This window comes from Polyergus mexicanus, unplaced genomic scaffold, assembly GCF_030449975.1.
Source record: "Polyergus mexicanus isolate NDT 795.1 unplaced genomic scaffold, iyPolMexi1.0 SCAF_1, whole genome shotgun sequence".
NCBI lineage: Eukaryota > Metazoa > Arthropoda > Insecta > Hymenoptera > Formicidae > Polyergus > Polyergus mexicanus.
In genome coordinates this window covers 1,636,129-1,652,749 of record NW_027223321.1, presented here as the reverse complement: position 1 = coordinate 1,652,749, position 16,621 = coordinate 1,636,129, and the positions used below count along the sequence as shown (strand labels likewise).

The 16,621-nt window shown below is 36.0% G+C and overlaps 1 protein-coding gene across 8 annotated transcripts in view; it reads right to left on the bottom strand.

Annotated features, from left to right (window-relative positions):
- Positions 1–16,621, bottom strand: part of Oatp74d (Organic anion transporting polypeptide 74D) — a 97,782-nt gene that overhangs the window by 61,168 nt on the left and 19,993 nt on the right. For 2 of the 8 annotated variants that reach the window (XR_011448182.1, XM_070311384.1), the window contains one exon: positions 7,695–8,755. The exons of 2 other annotated variants lie outside the window; for them this stretch is intronic. The gene's annotated coding sequence lies outside the window, so the exon portion shown is untranslated. Of the gene's footprint in view, positions 1–7,694; positions 8,756–9,252; positions 9,937–16,621 lie in introns of those variants that run through there. 4 more of the 8 variants (XM_070311477.1, XM_070311667.1, XM_070311706.1 and 1 more) reach the window with 4 other exon arrangements.

Here is a 16,621-nt window from a genome sequence, read left to right as displayed (position 1 = left end):
AGGCGCGACGTTTGTCGTCCGAGAAGAGTTATTCGACATTGGAAGCGGAGAGAAGAGAGAGGAAGGCAGGGAAGGTCTGTTAACGGGCGCGAAGGGTGCCGTAAATGCACTTCTCCGTCGAGTACGCCCTCGAAGAGCCCTTTTAAACCTGTTTTCATTGCGATCCTTGTAACACCAGCCTACGCCTTCCTACCTGTACAACGATGGACGAGACGCGAGCGAGAGCGTCCCTTTTCCACGACGCGTTCTTAGTTTCCTTCTTATCGTAATGGAGCGACTCTCTCGGTCTCTTTATTCTATCTCTCTTTTTGATTTTCTATGAACCTCGTCGGAAGCATATTTGTTTGCCTATTCTTTTCCAGGATCAAGATTGATCGGAACAAGCCCGATCAATTAAAAAAAGTAGAGTAAATAAATAATTTACGCGAATAACGTGCTACAGATCTGATACAAATATAAAGATGACAGAAAGAAATAGAAAAATTAGTTAAATAAAAGAAGTAAAAAAAAATATGTATAAAATCTGCACTACGCTTCTTTAAGAAAATAGAGTTTTGTATTACAGTCTATATTGTTCAAGAAATTCATATATACATAAAAAAGGAAATTTTTTTACCCGTTAAAAGATATGTTAAGTCGATTAATTGAGAAATCCATAACCTACATCAACGCAATTCTTTTAGACTGGTATATTATGCAGTATGTATATCAGTTCAAGTGCTGATAAAGAAATAGAAACGACTAAATATGATACCGTGATATGAATACTGATCACAGATATAATTTATGAGCCAGATAAGCGATCAAGACGGATCACGAGAGGCAAATAGTTTTCAAAACAGCAGAATGTTTGATAATAGCAAGAGAAACACGTTTCAAAAAATTATGTTTTTCAAAAAATAAATATTTCTTTAAATGAATATTATTCTCTCTCATCTCTATCTATTTCTTCTGCTCTTCCTCTCTCTCTCTCTCTCTCTCTCTCTCTCTCTCTCTCTCTCTCTCTCTCCTTCCTTTTTTCCTTTTTCGTTCATTTTTTATGTTTTTCTTCTTTCTTTCCTTTTCCTTTTTCTCTTTTTTCTTCTTTCCTTCTCCTTTCCCTTTTTTGCACTCACTCTCCTACTTCTCTCTCCCTCTTTCCCTTTCTACCGTTCTGTCTTCTTCTTTCCTTCTCTCTCTCTCTCTCTCTCTCTCTCTCTCTCTCTCTCTGCTTCTCCTCCTTCCTTTCTCTTCTTCTCTTCTTTTCTCCTACTCTTATTCTTTCTTTCATTTCTCGGCGTGCAATATCATTACTGCACGCTCCACCACATACCATCTCAAAGACGTTATAAATAACCGCGTGTTCAACCCCGCGTGCATCCGTGATTACGATCGCGGAAGATAGCAGAATGCACGGCGGTCATGTTGTTGCACTTCACATCCGGACCCTTCAGGACCACGCACGAGAATTTTTCCTTAGCCACGTCATTATGGGACTCGTTCCGTTTCTGCCACGACACTGCCGCGTACATCTATTAATCTGCCTTTTTTCGATCATAAATATAAAATCTTTTCGCATATGCTTCCACGTTATTTATCAAATATTAAATATAATTGCAAATCGCAGAGAAAACTCTGTAGAGGATCAAAAATTATTCCTCATTTCACGCATCCGATAGACGAAAAATAATTTTATGTTATTTTATATCTGTAAGTATGTAACGCATAATTAATCGTTTTTAATTCGCCTTGATATCCATATCCAAAAATTAATATTCGATATATATCTATATAAAAAGTGAAGGACATATATACCTAGATAGATACTGTGGCAAATCCAGTTCAAAAAATCGCGGAAAATTTCGGAAGGTGAGGTGAGATCGCATTATAAGTCGTATCGATTCTCATAATTGTTCCGTTGCTATCGTCTAATTTTAAACATGAGACTGCGATTGTCCCCCTCGTAGAAGCACTTAGCGTATCACACGCAAATCAATCACAGAATCGTGCTTGATGACAATCACGGGTCAAAGTTCGTTCTCAAGTCATCAATGTTCATCATTCATCATAGACTGCATGACGTGCCCTAGCATACCAATATAATAAGCACATGCGGAAATGGAGATCAAAATAATAGATTTTAATCCACATTCATTATAGCACGTGCTAATTAACCTATTAGATAATTTATGAAATATTTTCATAAAATAAATACAATAATTAGGCATGAGAAGCACGTATATGGTAATTTTATTTTATCGTTATTCTGTCATTATAATGAACAGTTTTCGAGCAAATGTATTCTTAACTCGACGTTGAAACACGATCCATATTTAAATTATTCTATAAAACTTCTGCGATATTGGAAATAAATAATTCATATTGTATATTATACAGAATTAAAATAAAAATTATTCACCTATCATTCTTAAATTTTTCCTGTTATTAATATAGATTAATATGTAATTAATAGTTTTTGTAGAAAAAAAATGTACAAATATAAAAACTGTGTTAAGATGTAAGATCAAAATCCAATATAAAATTTGATTTTAGAATATATACAATATAAAAGAAGTTTCTAAAATTCGATTCAGGATTCGTTTTATCCGAGACTTAAATTAAAATCTAGACACTGTGATTTTTATCGCGCATTTGTATGAAATCAAAAATATTACGCAAATTAAATGTAATGTTATGATAAAAAAGATACTATCTGTATTAATAAAGTATTATTATTGTCTTAAAAATATGACAAATGAACATTTGCGTCATTCTTTTCTTGTCTTGGCAAGGAGTCAATTTAGTTTTAAATAGCTCCGTATAGTTAAAGTTGGTCTCGTAACGGTTGTGGCAGTCTGATTTAGAACTAGATTATCTCAACAGCAAATATCGAGAAATTCGCGCAAGGCATACTCTGTCCAACAGACAAAAACGCGAGAATATTCAAAATTATTCCGCGGACAATCAACGATACATTTAAAAGCGCAAACTACGGGTATTGCGAAATTTTATTAGCATAAAGGCAGAAACAAGAAAGATAAAGGATTTTACATGACTCATTCGAATTATTTCATTTGATCATAATTTTGATAATGAAGAACAGGTTGCGAACGGCTCGAATCCGTCAATCGATAATCGAGCGGGCATCAAAGCGAGATCACCGCCCATCAGCTGTTCTCGTACAAAGAGTGAACGGCTGAGCGAATTCGGCTTCGATATTGCCAACTCGTTATTTTATCACGATCGATGGATCGTGTAATGGGCGCGAGGCGTGACGCTCGGACTCTCCTCTGCGACTGCAGATCATGACCGCGTGTCTTCCTATGTGTGCCGGGCCGTATAGAGGATATTAAACCTTGCTCTATGAATTCGCTTATCGTGTATATCACTTTCTCTCGTGTAATCATTTCAACCAATCCTTTCATTATTTATTCGATAATCATCTGATTATTCTTGTACAGTTAAGTCATTTACACCATATGCCTATATATACATATCTTATAAGTATACTTATAAAAAGTAACTCTCTCTCTCTCTCTCTCTCTTTCTCTCTTATACATTTTTTTATCTTTCTTATGCCATTTTCTTTTATTTTAAAATACGAAATTTTTAAAGAAGGAAAAAGATCGAATCACGTCAACGCCGTTTTAATAACATCGTCTCGAAATATTTGATAGATATGCTTTGTATCCGCTTTTAGCGATATAAAGTAAAAGTATCAAACTCTCTGATGTTTCTTGGACGGAATCGGAGCACGATAGATAACCTTCGTATTGAGATTAAAGCGCTTCGCGCTTGCGTAGAGAGAAACTATGTATATTGTATTATTATATGTACGAAAATGCACTCGGCAATTGGACGTAATCGCGCGCGTGTTCTCGGAATTAAAGTTACTCAAAGGTTGCTCGGACCGGAACGCGAATGATAATAAGCGCGCGGGCGATATCGATAACCGGTTTAATGTGAGAGTATTTATAAAATTACGACGTTAATTTAATGAAAGCGAAAGTGTCCAGTCACGTCATTTGTTTCGCGGAATTCGCGCCACCGACGAATCGAAACGATTGATTTTTCACGGCGAAAATTACACTCAAAGAATATACTGCAATTGCAGAAATTGTTATCAATCCGATAGGGGACAAGGATTATATTTAAATCGAAATCAGCTTACGTCATTCGGATACACCGATTATTTAATTTAATTAATTATTTATCTAACATGCTGACCTTACTATCAAAAAATGTTGCAACGGTAATCAAAAACGCGGTCACGATGAGATATAACGCACGCTTCTTCATCTCTTAAAATATAAGAAAATGATAAAAGAGAGGATAACAAATGTAATATAGCATTTTTATCGTTATTAAAAATATATGAGAAAATATGAGCACAAAAAAAAAAGATACCACGACGTAAGATGTCGTTTTTGGGTAATTTTGACGAAGTTACTTGCTATTGAGAACCCGTTTTAGAACTGTATTTTATTCACAAAACATGGAGACATAATTAGCGACGCATTTTCGCGGGCACATTGATCCGTTGGTATAATGTAGTTAATATCTGTTTGTTTCTACGACTAATATTTGCTCAGCTAACGCCCGGTCTCTAACGCGCCACTCAAGCACAATATTACGACCGAGATAAGTAAAGACACACATGCGTAGAACATGGAGTTTCGTGGGCTTCTCGAGTACGATAAAAATTATGAGGGAGGTCAAGGTTATTACTTCAATGTGCGGATACTTATAGCGCAATAGAGGTACATACCGCTATGTTTTACCATATACGCGAGGGCGTATAAAACAAATGTGCGTACGAATAAAACGTGTAAAATGGAAATAAATTTCCTGGAAAGCAGAATACAAAATTTTAATAAAAATCTATATATTGTAATAACACTTTCATGTAGTTATACATATGTCTTTAATATATATTGTAATATCAAAAATGCCCGCGTCATCATAACTTCACGTGCGAAAAGAGCTTTAAAACTTAAATAAACTCAAATAATCATATAAGTTCTTATGAGATTTATATAGAAGATGTTGTTGTTTTCTAATAAATAATATTCGTACAATATGTTAAAAAGATATTTTTGAGACTGATGCAAATTCATTACGCGAGGAGCGAATATATTAGTTAAATATGTAAATTTATAATCGAAGGACACAGAGCTATTTGGGCGTTAATCGCTAATATTGGTGAGCATAGGATCAAAACAATCGCGAAATTTGCGTCGAACATTGAAATACTAGACGCGTTTATATAGTCGGGTTTCACGTCGCCTAACTATGCAAATCGTATATCTACGGCAAGTGACAGCGTAATGATCCGAGTTATTACGTTGCCGCATGACTATGATTATGTTTATCCATCAATCACACTCGATACTTGGACAAAAATTCAGGGCAAAAATTCTAGTCAATCTATCCGCCATAATAGCCGCGTTCACCAATCGATAATTATTTCACGCCTTTTTTTTTTTTTTTTTTTTTTTTAATGCCGAAATATTCGATATTTCTATTATTTGGGGAGATATTTAAATGTTATATTATCGTATATTACATTTTCTTTTTTTTTATTATGTTAATATGTCCATATTATATTTAAATTGAATTTTATGTGTGTGTGTTAGAGTTTATATATAATTTAAATTAACTCTATATAGTATAATATAAATAGAATGTTTATATATAAAGTCTAACAGACACGTACTTATGTAAGTTGATCCGAAGATAGCTTATAAATTATTTTGGTATATTCTTTCATGGATGAATTTCTTTCGTCAAAAACATCGAGCAGAGAAAACCCGTAAGAAGGAAACTGAAAAGTGAATGTTTCTCTTTCGCAATCAGCCTGCCAATTATACAAAGTCGAAGCCAAGTTTTTATTGCTTCTCACCGCGAGACTCGTGTAATGTCATTAGTCGCTCTTCCTCATTTAAAGTGATCACAATCGAGATCTAAATAATAAAGAAATAAAAAAAAAGAAACAATCTTTCTATTTCGCTCTTCTAATCCAATTACAAAATTCGCTAAAGCTAAATTTCCCTTGTCAAATCTCCGCAAACAGAAAGATATATCGTGTAAATAAACCAAGAGAAAGAGGTTTTTCTTTCGTATTTATTACGATCAGGTACACATCATATAATTCTATTCGCTAATCGGTGCTCATCAGTACGACGGGTCACGTTCCTGAGAATTTTCGAAGGTCCCCCGAGCGAGCGTGTGGCGTCGCGTCGCGTCGCACAGTCTCGAATTTTATCCCCCTCGTGTATAATTCAGCCTAAGTGGGAGATATGGCAAGCGACGTCCGGTCCATGCGCCATGGCCATGCGCGAGAGAAAACACGAATTTCTGCAGATCAAGCTTGACTAGCCAATGAAATAAAGCACGTTGGAAATATGCTATATCGTCGTATTAATAGCAAGGAATTTCGCTTTATACATATCAAAAATATTAAGCATTTTCTATCAATCGCGATAAATCTAATTAATTAACAAATCAAAAGATTTAGTAAATTTTTGCGATATTTTATCAATCATATTTTTCGCAATATATATATATATGTATATTTTTATAGTCAATTTTTTATATTCTTTTCATTTTATTTCCTAACATTGTTATTTATTCAATTTCATAATTAAATAGAATAATGTACAGTATTTTAATATAATTTATTAGAGATGTTGCATACTTTTCCACAGATGTTACTATTTTCTCTAAAGTATCACGAAAATAAAAAAAAAATATAAGCGCAGTTGGAATGCATCGATTCTTGTACATATTTTAGGATAAATTAATCGTATTGACCCACTGACGTTATTATTAAAGATGGCAAATATTACTTAAAAAACATTATGCTTCGATGCATCAATTGTGATAAAATACAACGCAGATATCGATGATCGATGAGAAATTTTCAAGAGATAACAGCTGTTTCGAATTGTTATTCAAAGTCGCTTTCCGAACATACAATAATGCAGAATTTTTCATTTTATCATTATCACAAATAATAATTCCTGACGTAAATGTGCTTTCCCTTAGTGCAAAAAATATGTAATATATGAGAGAAAATTTGCGATGTTATGCTGGAAAGCACCAATGACGCAGTGTGCGAAACACGTGTAAAAATAATCTCGATATACACGTCAAAATTAGCATGCGTACTCGAAGTTCGCTCTGAAACGTACGCTATATCGGACATGTTACGTTAAGCGATTGATTGAGATTAGAAAATTAGAAAGAAAAAGTTAATTTTACCGAATTAAATTCATTTCAATGTCATATATCCGTATAAAAGTAATGCATTATGAAAAGATATGAAATGAATAAATATATATAGAACCATATTTTTTTTACATAATTTTTCGCGCAAGAGTTGTACGAAAGGAAAATTGTATATAGTAAGACCGACTATTAAATATAATGATTACTAATTAAAAATACTGATGCAATCGAATTATATTATATCCCTCTTCACCCCATGTTACGATAGAGTAAGGGATAACGAGTAATTCGCATCCGGATGTAAGTCAACCGCGGAATGCGTTAGTTTCTCACGGTCAAGTCTCGACCAACCCCTCGACCGACGCATCCCCAAACCCATTGCAACCCCCGTTGTCGAGCCTCACGAGTCATTGCCCTTACGGTCATCGCGCAACCAAGGTCGCGAGAGAATGAGAGAGAAAAAAAAAAAGAAATGTGACTCCTACCTGTCACAGGTCGCAGTGCTTTTGGTTGGTGTTGTGCGTCATCGGCGCAGAATCGGCCGCTCGTTCATGAGGGAGAATCAGCCGGGAAGAAGGAAGGGAGAGAGAGAGAGAGAGAGAGAGAGAGAGAGAGAGAGAGGAAAACACTCGTGGGAAGCACGAAAGAGAAGCAGAATGGGAGAAAGAGGAACACATACAGTCAACGCAGTACCACCCTGGCAAGATATTTGGCGGGCTCTAAAATAGCAATAGCTCCGCGTCCTCCGTCAACGTTTTGCTGCTTCCTCGACGCAGTGACGACACGCACACACATACATACGCACAGATACACGCTGCCGTGCTGCGTCCTGTTTGTTTCTTCTTTCTCGTCGTCGTCTTTTCGTCTTTTCGTCGGTCTGCCTCACTTTTATATCCGAATACAATTTAGAGGTACCAACTCTGTCACGCTATCGTTCCTTCCGCTCTTTGCACACTCGGTCATCAATCGTACATATCTTAAAATGCACTGCTTCGCGCTCTACAAGATTAATATCGTTGTCATTAATATCGCCGAGAGAGAGAGAGATAGAGAGTTTGCCCCGACATTTCTCCCTCAAAGAGATAATCTCGAAAAATACTCATTCGTCTCTATCGCACTCTGGACCGGTCTCCGCCGATCTCTCTTTCGCCTCCCTCGCCGTCCGCGACCCGATATGTAGTATCTGGGTATTTGTGTCGTCGTGCACGTCGATCGCTTGCATCACTTTGCATGCGTTACAGATTCATTGATCCTTTGTCCCCTTACCACCGTCTTCCCACACCCAATACCCGCCGCAGCTGCCGTTGTCGTTGTCGTTGTCGTCGTTGTCGTCGTCGTCGTCGTCGTCGTCGTCGTCGTCGTCGTCGTCGTTGTCGCTGTCGCTGTCGCTATCGCCGCCGCCACGCCAATGCCAGCCTCTCCGTTTAGCGCGGATCGTCTTATCTCGGAGTGTACGGCACTTGACGCATCATGCTGGGATTATCGTGGCTCTTCTCCGGCTCTTCGGAATCGCTCCTTCCAATCGGAAAATCGATGTTGAACAAAGCTAAACCGAGCGATTTTACGAGATATTTATTATCAGGATGCTTTACGAATCTTGAAAACCATTTCTTCAAGTGTCACAAAAATCGAATGTCAAAGTGACAAAAAAAAAATTGAATCAGTTGGAAGAACAATCTTGGTAATTAATGAGTACTAATATAACCGAAACTTAATGACAATAAAAAGTTAATATTTTTTCTTTTTTTGGAATGATTATTAAAAATCCAAATATCATTAATAAACAAATTTCACAGCGACTTATGACTTGCATAAATGTTGAGATGTTGATCTACAAGGTAAATGCTAACGCTCGCAATTACTTGACCAATCGGGTTAATTTCTGATACTAGGACGAAAGTAACGATTCCTAGAGAACATTACGCGCTATCTTCCACCTCGAAAGGAAAAGGCGACAACTGATCATTTTTTTTTTTCTAAAACCGATCAATGAACTCCGAAAGTTTTTGCTCCGAATCGTGTCGCGTTCACAATATATATTACCTCCCTTTATTCTTAACACGAATAATTCTCACGAATAATCTTGCAGCGAATAATCATCCCACTGTAACTTGCTCCCCTCGCATTGACTGACAGCTTCCAGAGCAAGCTTCTCCCACGTGCCAATTCGTCGATCCTCGCGATGATCAGCTGAACGACCGACTGATCGCGCTTTTCCCTAATAATCTTTCGACAAGAATGTTATTTTCCCAGAACGACTTTGCGGACCGCCGCTATTTTCAACGCGTTTTCTTCGGCTCTTATTTGTGCGGTACAAGAATTTCGTGAATTTCACTTCTCGCTTTGTCGTCATGCAAATCTTCCCAAGCGGAATCCTCGATCGTATCACCTTTTTGGATTGAAACTCCTTCGACGTAACTCCTTCACCCTCACTTTTTTCCTCTTCTTTCCGTCGCACGTGCCAGTTTAGCCAAGACACGCGAAGCGACAAACACTGAAGTCTCCCTTGTCAAAGCAAGAGAGACAAGGAGATGCTCGCGGCTCCGCGGTTCGCGCGCGACTGACCGAGGGCGAGAGTCGTTATTGGGAGCAGAGCGCCTCAAGTCTATCCTCCTCTCTCTCTTTTTCTCTTTCCGCTACACTCTCTCGCGTTCTCTATCTTACTCTGTCTCCCTCACGCCTGTTCTATCACATTCCCGCGTTGATCTCTCCGTCTCTCACGCGAAAAATCATTCTCTCCCTCCCTCGCTCCCACCCTCATTCCTACCCTCCACCCCTCCTTCTCTTTCTCCTTCTCTTCTGCCTCACTCCCTCTCGCCCTTCATCTCTCCCTCTATCTCATTTTCTCCCTCTCACTCTCTCCCTCTTTCTCTCCCCGTTTTGCTCTGCTCCACTCTTATGAAGAAACCTATCTCTCTCTCTTTCTTTCTCTCGTTCCCACCGCTGACGCACTCGCGATTGGGTCGTACTGTCGATCTTTGTCATTCCTACTTTCGTTCCGTCTCTTTCCGTCTGCCGTCTCATCTCTCGTCGCTGAACAGGTTCACTCTTCAACTCCCGTTCAGCGCGGAGCAGGCGCGAAACGAACGAAACCGAAACTCAAACTCGACGACCGCCTCCACTAGCTCTTCTTCATCGTTTTCTTCTTATTCTTCTTCTTGATGCTGTTCATCTTCTTCGGCACGACTCTGTTCTTTTCCCTCCTCAGCGGCATCAAGGTGGTTCCTTTTTGGTGTCTCCTTCATTTCTCGCTTCCATCTTTATCTTGGTCACCCCACAGTTTTTCTACCTCGGTCAGTTACATTTTCTTAGATCGACTTCTACTTCGTTCTACATCTTCACTTTGTACAATGCACGAGAAAAAGATAAGACATATCACATGTTTGTTACTTTATTCTTTAATTTTATCATATCTGTGTACATATTTCTCTCTTTCTTTAGAGACATATATTTTTTCATCATTTTCTTTTTGCCCATTTTCCTTTTGCATATTTTCTTTTATTACATTTAAAAAAATTTCTCTCACAATATCTCAATATTTCTTCTTCTATATTTTTATTCGATCATTTCTTTTCCTTCTCGCGTTTCACTCAATTTTTCAATTTTTAAAATATTCTTCTTGTCATTTCCATTATTCCTCGCTTACATTTATTTACGCTCTCTTTACTTTCAGACAAGCTTTCGTTCTCCATATCTAATTATGTTCCTCTCTTTTGGCTTGTCGTCTTTCTTCGTTCTTCTGGTCGAATACCTTTCCTCCGACAATTCTCCTCCTCAAACGTGGCTGTTTTTCTCAACTCTCGCTTTCTCAGTTTCGTACAGACAGCATACTTCCCTCATGATCCTGTCAAAACTCTCCATCCTTGTCTTTATAGCTACGAGCGAAGATACTGTCCAAAACTGGTTGGAAGACGCTCCGGCGCTCGTTTCGGCACCATAATCGACTGGCCAGACTGCCGTGCCACACAGTTACCCGTCCCACTACCCTCTCCTTACCCCTTGATGATTATTTTCTTTCATTCCCCTTAGACATTTTTGCCTTTCTTCCGACTTCGTAAAAATAAAATTTCATGAAAAAAGAAGCTAATGACTAGAAAAGATTGTACAATCAAATTGTTGTCAAAATGTAATCCTTTATAAGTCTCTAATTTGATGAAAATCGATTTGCAAATTGAACAATTCACCATGCCTTCCCCTTTCCTCTATAACTTTCTTTCTTTCTCAATAGAAATATCCTCCCTCCATCAACCCTAATCGCGCGTAATGTAATATTAAAAAATATTTGTTAATTGTACTGTACTATTTATATATAGCGTATTTAATTAATAAAAGATTTATATTAATTATATATTTTTAAACAAACAATTAGTATAAATCAGCTTGTTAAAATCCATTTAATACGAATCTTTCATTCATCCAAATCATTAATTTTATCAACAATATGAAAAATATTATTTCTTGGACTTTATACTTTTACACTATCAGTCTTTCTTTATACTTCGAATTTTTTAATTTAGTATCTAATTCTCTGTTTATTTCTTTCAAATTCTTTCTTTGCTAGGGCAAATGCTAAATTTCTATCAAACATTGTTTAAAAAATCTAAACATGAGCCGTTAAAAATCGAATCGACGAATCAAGATAATATAAATGTCATGGGACGCCGAAAGCACCAGCTCCGATTTGGCGATTAGGGACTAACGAGGTTCAATCCTTCGTATCCTGTTTAGACTTTGGTATATGGTTCATCATAGGTTTACCGATTGACAAAAATTTGCGCGTAGCGATAGAATTAACAAATCAAGTACTGAAAATGTTGCATGTAATAATTATTTTTGGATACACAAGTAATAAATTTGCGTTAAAAGCACCAATTATTATTATTTATTATCAAATTAATTATCAAAATTTTTTGTAATCTCAAGTTATCTAAAAGCCTCATTTATATATATATACATTTATATTAAATATACACATACATAAAGTATATAATAAATAGATTTAAATATTCCAACACAAATAGTATACTTTTCGATAATACATTTTGTTACAAATGCAACTTATGTTAACTAGTTTTATAAATAATTACAAAAGCTGCACCACGCGAAGAGTGAGCAGTAATTAACTTCGCGAACAAAGGTAGATGGTTCTACATCTTCAGTCGGCCCTTTATATCCGGCGGCCCCTAAAAAACTAGAGATTTAAAAAAAAGTCACCGAAGATTGGACATTTAAGAGGGATGGAAGTCAGGTCCGAACTCTTCGCAGCAACTTTGAGAGAACGGGCACGCCCAAATTCAAGGATGCATCGAATTATAAAGGCTCAGCTTCATATCATTCTCAATGAAATCAAAAAGTTCTGCATGTTTCACCGTAAAAAATTTGTTATGCGATTGTATAATCAAAACTATAACCAATAGATAATTATTTTCAAATATAATTCTTAAATAAAGAATTTTTTAAATAAAAAAATGAATGCTCTCTCTCTTTGATGTAAAATCGTGTATTTAGAAATATTATGCAAAAGATATTGCATTTTTTCCATCGTATTATATATCTCTCGATTCAATGCTACCTTTTTCATTTTTTTTTTCTGTGACACAATCTTAAGTTTAATCTTTTTTTAATTTTCCCCAAATATGTTCATCAAGAAGTTGAGATAAACTTTTGCAGAGGCCAACTCGTAAATTCCTGAGGTATCGTCGAGAAACGAAGACGGCCATCCGGGCATCCGTGTTCGATCTCAACGTTCGATGCTCGACGTAGCGGGAAGAAATTCGCGCACATAATCCGCGCGTATCGAACCGTTTCGCGCGACGATTGGCATTCAGCGCGCATCACCGCGCGTCGAGATAGGTACATACAGGAACACACGATGCATGTAATGCCGGCTACATCAATACGCCGACGTAACACACAACCTACGTATCGTCGTCACGTACGACCGTCGATTGAATACGCGGAGGTACTCGCGCCCGAGTACCGGGCGAGCCACAGCGGGCGTCGCGACGCGATTGCGACAAGTCGGCCCCGCCATCACGATCGCCGTTATATACCGTTATGCGAACATTACAGGCAGGATTTTCTATTTACTCAACAACGGCACACATGACGGATTAGAACAGACCAAGTTTCGGGTGTGGCTGATGCCTAGATCAACCGCGTCGAATTCGACAACGTTGTTTGCCGAGAGTATCTGTGAATTTTGTATGTATGTCGCGAAAAATGAAATAATTGTTGTTTCTGCTAGCGATAATATCGAACCGCAATTATAAAAAGATTAATAAATTTACGTTAATATGCACATAAAGTGTAAACCGGCTAAATTAACACGTGAGAGCATTTTACTAGAGGAAAGAATTTTATTAGATTCCGACGCGAATTGTAGATTGACTTTCGTCGGGAGATCCTGGAAAATCCCGTAGGAAATGCAAAATGCTAATAAGAGTGACCCAAGTTCTTACATAAAAGAAAAAAAAATAATAAAGTTCTCCGCATCGACGGACGGCGCGATTCTTGCAACAGAATCTCGATAGCAGGGATTGATCGCCGTGGATGATGTCATGTTCGAGCGATAGAAATACTACTTGTCGACACGTCCGATCGATGTTACTTATCGATAATCGAGATTTACCACCGAGAAATCCTTGACACCGAAAAGAATGTTTTGCTCAATGAAATCCTTTAGCGAGATAATCAAAGATGCATCGATGAGGATAATTTTATAATACATTAATAATGTAGATATAATAATCTACTTTGAAGTTCCGTAATTAACATAACGTTTATAATTAATATTTTCACGTAAAAATTACTAATTCTATTAAGATATTTTATTTTTTTAGAAAAATCAATTTTTTCAGATTTAATCTGAATATTAATCAAAATATCTATATATTTTGCATATGCAAATAATGCATAACCAAAAAAAGATTAACTGTTTCAAAGCTGAGATATTTGAAATTATAAATACCATTACTTTTTGTTTTAATGAGATGAATGACTTCAATTGCGAATTAAACGCAGAGATTAAACTTAAGATTGTGTCAAAGAAAAGAAAATATGAAAGAAGTAGGATTTTTTTTTTTTGAATTGAGAGATATATAATACGATGGAAAAAATGCAATATCTTTTGCAAAATATTTCTAAATACACGATTTTACATCAAAGAGAGAGAGCATTCATTTTTTTATTTAAAAAATTCTTTATTTAAGAATTATATTTGAAAATAATTATCTATTGGTTATATTTTTGATTATACAATCGCATAACAAATTTTTTACGGTGAAACATACAGAACTTTTTGATTTCATTGAGAATGATATGAAGCTGAGCCTTTATAATTCGATGCATCCTTGAATTTAGGCGTGTCCGTTCTCTCAAAGTTGCTGCGAAGAGTTCGGACCTGACTTCCATCCCTCTCAAATGTCCAATCGTCGGTGACTTTTTTTAAATCTTTAGTTTTTTAGGGGCCGCCGGATATAAAGGGCCGAAAGCTTCCGGGGATATTCTCATATAAAAGCATATACAACCGATAAGTATGAAAACGCGGAGTCCTCTCTAAAGATAGCACAATGACAATGTCTGAATTAACGTGGCGGCTTCTCTCTATCAATTAAATGGGGTATAATATATACCAGGAAACGCTGAACAATTATTGTTGTCTGGCCCATATACTGCACCGGGCTAACTACTGCGTCGCTTTCCTCATCCCGTCTTCCATTTGCTTTCATTGCGTTCACTGACGGGACAATTTCTTTTTTTTTTTCCCCTTTCTTTCTCTGTCTGTCGCGCATCGTTCCGCAAACAAAATGCACGCTACAATCACGCGATATAAAGTTTCGAGAAATTTATGCGATCGGAAAATGCAAATCGTGCTAACAAAAGGTCAATCGATTGAGTAGCGTTTGGAAAAAAATGCGACTGCACTGATTGATTCATCAACGGCATGGACATCGATACTGCGACAACAATTACTTTTCTCCAGTTTTATAAAACATAAATTAATATTATATGCAGAAAAATGAATTTTACATAATTAAATGTCTGCAGAAATAATATTTAGAAAATCGTCGGGTAATATTTTAAGAATTAATTCATTGTGTGTGAATGATGAAAAAATTTAAATTTAAAATAAAAATATAATAATATAATATATAATATTCTTCAATGTTAACGTATATTATATCATACAGATACTTTAAACTGGTATGCGCGTCTAAGCTATTTAAATGTGGCATTACGAGTAATTAATTTGTTTATCGATAGAACGATACATAGTAGATCTAGTTAAATAGCATCGTACATTGACGTTTGTTGGCAGCGTTGATCAAACGAGTGCGCAACAACAGTGTTGCATTAGAGATGTTAATATAATAAAGTAATTTGTGGACACACAACTCTCTGTCTGATATGTATTATTAACTTTTATGATTGCAAAATACTTGATACAAAATGAACGTGATCGGGCAATAATTAAATATTGCAAAGAATATATATTTTATAATATATCAAGAATTCTATAAAACTTCCTCACCAAATATTATAATTTACAAAATTATAATATTTCTATCATGCCGTATACATATTTGATTTGATTATCTTTTTTTCCAATTATATACTGTCCAATTATTTAAGAATTCTATTTATAAATATATTATAAAATGCTGCACCGCGAATATTGTATAATGCGTTCGTGAAGAGGCTCGATTATTATTATTATTATTCGTCGCGCTAAGTGAACAGCCAGCCGCGATAATATGTCTCAGATTCTTATCTACGATAGCCACAGCAACAGAACGCAATGCGCATTCAATTCGGCGCGCTTACGTCACCGAATAGAAGAAAGGAATTCAAACGAATTCAAACATTTGTCTTTCTTGGCACGTAATTCTTCTTTATAAATACGATTTATACAACACTCGAATGCGGAATCGCAAAAAAAAGGATGCAAGATTACGCAATATATTTCGTGTAATCCCTTTCTGCCAAACATTTTATGGAACAATATGCCAAAAATTTCAAGAGGCAAATAAAATATTTAAGAGACAGAGACACATCCATAAAAAAAAATATATATATATATATTTAAACTCAAGATTTTCACATATCAATTAATCAAAAATAATAATAATAATAATTAATGTCTACAAATTCTGACGCGTTATAGAACAAGAAAGAAAGATTCCTCATAAAAAAAAAATTAATATTTATCTAATATTTAGATTTTTTAATTCAAGAAATTAATATATTGCTTAATAATATTTTCTGGTAAATGATAATTTAATTAATGCATATTGTATTAAATACATTGCGCGATAAACGGTGTTGCGATTGAAGATACAATTTTAATCGACCCGCAATTTCGCCTCTCGTCACGACAAACTTTGCGTCCCAAATACCTTTTAATATTTAT